Below are 7,036 nucleotides of genomic sequence, written 5' to 3'. Positions count from 1 at the left end.
ATTTTTGGGCATGTGAAGTTATTGGTATCATCTTAAATATTGTTTATTTGTCTATAAATTTCAATGAAAAAACTACCCTTTTAACTTGAATAAAATTTGATATATTTGTGATTGAAGAGATGGGGTCCCCATGTTTCAGAGGTAAAATTAGGGAGAAAATGGAAGCAAAAATTTGGTAACTTACATAGCTTGAGATTCCTTGAAAACTGAAAATTTACAATTTTTGTGTCTTTAATCAATGTTTTTCAGTAACTTCTCTACCGAAAAGTGTTTTTAAATGGATACAAAATATGTTGACAACCCCCCCCCCCTAATTTCTTAAAAAATTTCCAAATGTCCAGAAAAATGCTGGTTTCTTTGATTTCATTGTTTTGACAAGCGCCTGATTTCACCACGCTGCCTCACATATTTTTATAATAATAATAATAATAATAATAGCATATTATGTATAGCACAAATTCCCGTTTAACAGCAAGCTCTACGCGCTTCACAATCTACACTATTTGCTACTTGAGTAGACCTGAATAGATTGCTTTCCACCCGGGAAAGGAATGGGGGTCTGATCTAGGCGCCTAGGGTCAGATCAGTCACTCATGTGATGTCAAGAGGAAGTGAAGGGGATGTGAAATTTATTTGTGAGGCATCGTGGTGAAATCAGGCGCTCGTCAAAATAATGAAATTAAAGAAATGGGCATTTTCCCTCCAATTTGGCAATTTTTGCCGAACTTTCATTTTTTTAGCTAACACCTTTCATGTCCATATAAAAATACATTTCCGCGTGAATTTTACTGAAAATCGTTGATTAATGGCACAAAATAAGTACATTTACAGTTTTCGTGGACCCTCAAGATATAGAAGTTACCAAACTTCGGGTGGCCATTTTCTCGCAAATTTACCTCAGAAAATAGGCTACCCCCACCTCCTTCAGGCGCAAACATCTCGACTTCTGTTCAAGATGGATAGGTATTTTATTCACCGAAAGAAAGACAAACAAACTTTCAGATTATACCAATAGCTCCATATACCCCAAAATTGACGAGTGCCTGATTCCACAGTATCGTGACACATTTGTAAGGAAAGCCTGCACGCTTGTACTTCTGATTTCTTGTTTTAATAGAATATGTATAAGAAATAGATGAAAACGTTCCTGTAACATTTCTATTCTTTTTTTTTCCATGCATTTGATTTGAATTTGTAAATTTATTCTTCTTTCCTAACGTGACTGAACTTTTTTCTTCAGCTGTTTCAGTGTGTTACCTCTCCTTCTAGCATGCTGAATGAAGCAAGAGCGATTGTTTTCTTTACAGCATGTGTGTGTGAATGACTGTATATGCTGGTCCATAGGAGCATGTGTTCATGTATGTGTACTTGCGAAGGAATTAGAGGAGAGAAGGAAAGCGATGAAAGATGTGGATTTGTGTTTTTGTAAGTTTGGATTGATGATTGTGAGGAGTAAATTGAATCATTGTGATGAATTGTTGGACTGCATTTGGCATTGTGAAGCAACATGTGGTGAAATTTTGCTGTGAAAATTTGTTTTGTAGGGATGGAAGATAGTAAATTAATCATGAAATAGCAGAAAATGTATTTGATCTCGTCTGACTGCAATTTCTGTGAGAGGTTATTGTCTTGCACTTCTGTACTTTCCAACTTCTTTCTCTCTGAGCAAGTGGATGGTATTTGCCTCTAGCTGGTCCTACTTCTTTTCTTCCCTCTGTTGTCTCTGTCTTTAGTTTTAGTAAGGTTTTACGGCGCTCGCAACTGCAAAAGGTCATATGAGCGCCGAGGGGTGGATGTCAACTACTATAACTCATTTATTTTAGTGATCCTGTGTATGCATTCAAAGAACAGTTATCAATATAGAGGCCCAAATACAGAAACTTTTATACTGGATTAAGACAAAGTTTCGTGGGTATAGATGGTTTATTACATGAGGTAGAATTTTCTTAACGCAGACAGACGAGAGTGAACACACTATAGATGAATTTCAGTTTTAGTTTCGTTTTAGTACGAGTTTTTCGGCACTTGCAACACAATAAGGTCAGTCATCATATAAGTGCCGAAGAATAGATGTGTTACAAGAAAGTAACATACTCAAAAAAGAAGGAGGAGAGATAAGGACAATAGATGTTTGATAAGAAAGAAGGAGCAAACCACACCAGAGCACCCGCCAACTGATGAATTTTAAAATCCTACAAAAAACAACAAACAAATAAAAAGATCTATTTTTTTTCAGCTGACCAGCAGCTACTTACATTTTATTCCAAAATCAAAACACATTATATAAAAATATTATCTGGGCAATTGGGAATGTCAATGACACTTGGAACAACAACATGATTAAGACAAAACAACAAACATAAAATGGTATTAATATATATCCCATTGTAAACTATACACCATAGACAAGATGAACACCAGTGCTGAACAAGGGGAAAAAATGGAAAAATGGAAGCCAACTTTGGGATTTAAATAAAACAAACAAGATCATCATTTGGTGAAAAAAGCTTTGACGTTTTACAATAATTAATTGTTTTTTCTTTCCATACCTCCTCTGATTCAAACCTTACCACTTTTGGTATCTTTCCACAGCAAAGTAATGGCAGACACTCGGCCATATATATAACTGAATCAAGAGACCAGCAAATCTTTTTCAGACAAAAGTGTTTACTTTATTTTTACTTTTACTTTTTTCTTCCTCTGGTATCCTTAGGATGTCAATGGGAGGTGCAGGTTTCGGTCCTGTGCTAGGTGTGTAGCGTGTCTGACTATCAAAAGCTTTAATTACGAGCAATGACTATTATTAGTTCAAATTTTTTCAAAAAGCTTATTCCGTAAGAGGCTCCTCAGATTTCCATAGAATTTGCTCGGCATCTGAACTGTTCATTGTGACCTTGTAATACAGACTTCAACATCAGTTAAGGACCACTTGCAAACACTCTGAGTGGTCTTCTTAGGTCGACCTGCACGTGGGCGTTCTTGGACTGATCCAGTGGCTTGATGGCTTATATTGCCACCAAAGTGAGAACAGTTCGAGACCGTCGTCCATTTATGAAGTGCACCATAAATTTTAACTGAGGAATGTCCGTTGTGTTGCACACAAGTTAATAAAACCCAGAAAATTTGGCTAAAATTCACCGAGGATTTCCGTGCAGCACATGGTGGTTTTGCCCCTTTAGGAAGCTTTGCAGTAGGCATAGGTAACCCATTAACACTTTCAGAGCAAAAAATTTTGAAACATTCCTTGCTGTCTTTTGTGCGGATAAAAAAAAAATCAGGGCTGCCTGTCAAGGTGGTCCTGAACTTATTGTGAAGCCTGTAGATAACTTGGCTGTAACCCCCTCCTTTTGCTTTAAAACAACACACAAAAAACAAAACAAAATTTCAGTACAATAGTAGATATGCAAAAATACAAGATTTCCTGCAATGTCCATATTTACATATTACTATTAACAGATATATTTTGATCGCACCACAAGTTTACAATATAATGTTCATTGCACATATTTTGGAATGTTTTCCCGTCCACGTAAATTAAAAAACAAGAAACAAAAATATCTCCCCAAGTGTTGTAGTTGGTACGACTATGGACTTACATAAAAAGAGCCGTAAGAGGCTTTTTTGTGCGTACAAATAGACATGAGACCCATGCTCATTTATATAAATTACATCACATTTTTTTATACTGGAAAGATGAAAAAAAATGTAGTAACTTCTCAATTGCATCTGTAAAAAAAACCCAACATTTATTATTTTGAGAAAAAAAAAGGCTGCTAATCCTATTTGCATTTGCAGTTCTTCTTGACGCCATTTATTTTTTTTCCTTTGAACATTAAGATCCGTGCTTTGGGTGAACTGAAACAGCCGTAGACACAAACTGAGAGAACTGGATATACATCTTGTCAACTCTATTTCTTATGTCCTGGTCAGAAATTAAAGCTGAAATATTTCAAATAGAACCATTTAAAGCATGAGTAACCTTCCTCAAGGTCAAAATGTAATACTGTGAGCATTCTTTCAAAACCACATCATTTAGTTTCAAGGTAATGCTTTTCTTGGAGAAAATTGAGAACTGGAGGAGACAAGGGAATCAAGAATGATCAATTTGCATCATAAAAGATTTAACAGATAAAATTCATTCTTAAATTCACTATGAAACAACTAAAAAGAATGATCAATCTGCATAATAAAAGATTAAAGAGAATAAAATGTGTTCTAAATTCACTATGAAACAACTAAGAGTTATCCAAAAGTCTCCATCTACAATGGCAAGATTGAGTAGTCTTTTTTCAATCAAGGGAGGCATTTTTGGTCTTAAGCTTTCCTGGAGCAATATGTCCAAAGCTTAACACAACAATTATGCAAACAAAGGCATTCTGTTTGTTTTTGCAAGAACAGAATAGTCTGAACAACATTATTACCCACACACTTTTTACAAGATTTGCAATAGCATTATTGTGATTACCGGTACCGATTTTGTCTAAGAAGAAATAACAATTATATTAATTATTACACGCAATATTTTTATTGAAGGCAAACAAGGCCTAGAGTAACCTACTAAGGGAACCTAAACAAATGGGTAACGGGGAAAGATCAGGGAAACATAGCTTTTTTAAAGAGCATCTGAGCGAAGGAATAAATGGTGAACCATGATCGCCGGTGTCTGCCGCAGATCTAGCACTTGAAGATGATGATGATTTTGCAGTTTCAAAATTAGTTGCGTAAATTGTGTAGAAATAGCATATAAGTAAAAAAAGCTTACAATTGTTCTTGATTGAAAGAAATAACATTTCTTAAACAACAGTAATATTGTAAGAGGTCTATACATATCCCCTGTATAAAACTAGCCTACTTGTGATGTAATGCTTCTACTGGTATTGTTTCCATCATCAATAATAGATAACTAGATTTGTATAAAACTTGTGTTCTGACCATTGCAGGAGGGAACACTTCACCGTGCAGCTTCTGGGCTTCCAAGACTAACCTGAGCTATAAAAAAAAAAATCAATACAGGTACAAATTATGCACCTGCCTCAGGCAAGAAATACATCAGTGCACCAACTCACGCACCTTTAATCACTCCAACAACAAAGGTAAAAACAGAATGAGGTCGAACTAGCTCTAATGGCTCCCTGCCCAGGACAATCACCTGCATAAATGATCACATCTCACTTCCCCCTTGCGTTTTATCTACAGTAGTCTCTTCCTAAACGCACGCCATACAAAAGCACGCTCCGCTCAAACGCACGCTTTCATCATCTGACGGGTTTTTTTACTATATAATTTAGACGTACAAACGCACGGTCACTGCCTCTAAACGCACTCTCCGATCTGCGAAACACGCTGACAGGTAAAGCTTGATTGAGGGAAATTTTCACAACGACTACTGTGCGATCCGCACAGCTTGCAGAAGACAAGCCTAGAAAAATCGGATATTTGGCGAGACTGCCCCTTACGCCGAACAAAGAGAGTGATGGACAGCGTTTTCATACCCAACTTTCCACAGACACATAGGTCTAGGGCTGGTCGGGTGATATGTTGGGGAGTTGGGGGACTGAAACGTTATTTGATTGGTCACTGGAAATGCCTCTCTTTGAGAGAAGGTTTCTGACAGTTGTTTAAGTGACTGCCTGTTGGTTAATGTTTAGTTAGACCTATGCCTATGATGCGCAACACGCGTGAATGCTCGTTCATGAATTTACGGTCGGGGGTGGTCGCTTGGAAAGCCACGTGGCTGGGCCATCGTCTCTTTGACTATCACCAACAATTTCTTTTTAGGCTATTGGTTCCCGACATTTTATGGCGCATTCATTACATCGAGTCTGTCTTTCTGCCCCCCCCACACACACACCCATTCAACGCCTTTGCAGTCTTAACCGCAGTCTGGGAATCTTTTACAAAACAGTCACGTGTCGTCACATTATCGGCCCAAAGTGACCCCCACCCCAAAGGGAGGTCACTAGAATATCAAGGCAATGAGATGACTGCGTCCCTTCCTCCCCTTGCAAAGATTTATGTAAACGCAAGCTCCGTATAAACACACGCTAAGGAGCCCTCCCGAGCACCGTGCGTTTAGGCGGAGACTACTGTATTGATTTTTGTTCGTTAACGCTAGTCAAAAAAAAATTACAATTTAGCATTGCCGACTCCAGCGCGTCTAACGAAATAACCAGACAAGTTACAACGTCTGTTCTTTTTTGAGTCTCAAGAGCAGAAATGCATGCTTTGGGTGCACTAAATGAGAATTACCATAAATACCAGGATACCATACACCTTAAAAGTTAAATTGTACGTTGAAAAGTACCAAAAATTAAGTCGGCCCGGACAGAGCGACGACAGGGAGCTGACCTCCGTGACCCCGACGTGATAAGGCGCCCGGCGGGGAACCCCTCTCGGCAACTAAAATTCCACTGCTTGTGCGCCGTGGGCAGAAAGTTCGGTTTTTAAAACTATTGGAGTAAATTTTTATGAAAAATGTCGAGTAGACCTGGCATAAGTGCTGATTTATACTTACGCCATGATGAGAATTCTGGTGATGAATGAGCTAGATCTAATGTTTTCAGTTCCGATTCTTATTCCTTTTTTGGTGAACATGCGATCATCACGTTAAATTTTCTCAAAGTACCGAAAATTTCATATTGGTTGGTTTATTTTTGCTGTGATAGAGATATAGTGCTGATGTACTGTATCTACATCCTGGTCCGTGGGGACAAGTGTTGCGCACACTGCGTGGGTGGATAGTGTTAATACCGACCATCCAAGCATATACCGATTTGCAATAGATAGAAGAAAGGTAGTCGGGAGTGGTCACTAAGAAAGGTGTTTGACAGAGCATTCTCCCTATAGACTATCACCAACAGTTTCCTTAAAATTTTATCTTTTCCTGACTTATCAATATCAGTGTAGTGTAGTAGGCTAGATACAACAGTACATGAGCTGGTCTTTCTGCTTTTTTTTTCACCACTCATTCAACGATTTTATAGATGTAACTGTGATCAGGGAAACCTTTTTAAAACAATCATGTTTTGTAACATTG

This window comes from Aplysia californica, unplaced genomic scaffold (genome assembly GCF_000002075.1).
Source record: "Aplysia californica isolate F4 #8 unplaced genomic scaffold, AplCal3.0 scaffold00123, whole genome shotgun sequence".
NCBI lineage: Eukaryota > Metazoa > Mollusca > Gastropoda > Aplysiida > Aplysiidae > Aplysia > Aplysia californica.
Note: the sequence above shows the minus strand (reverse complement) of the source record.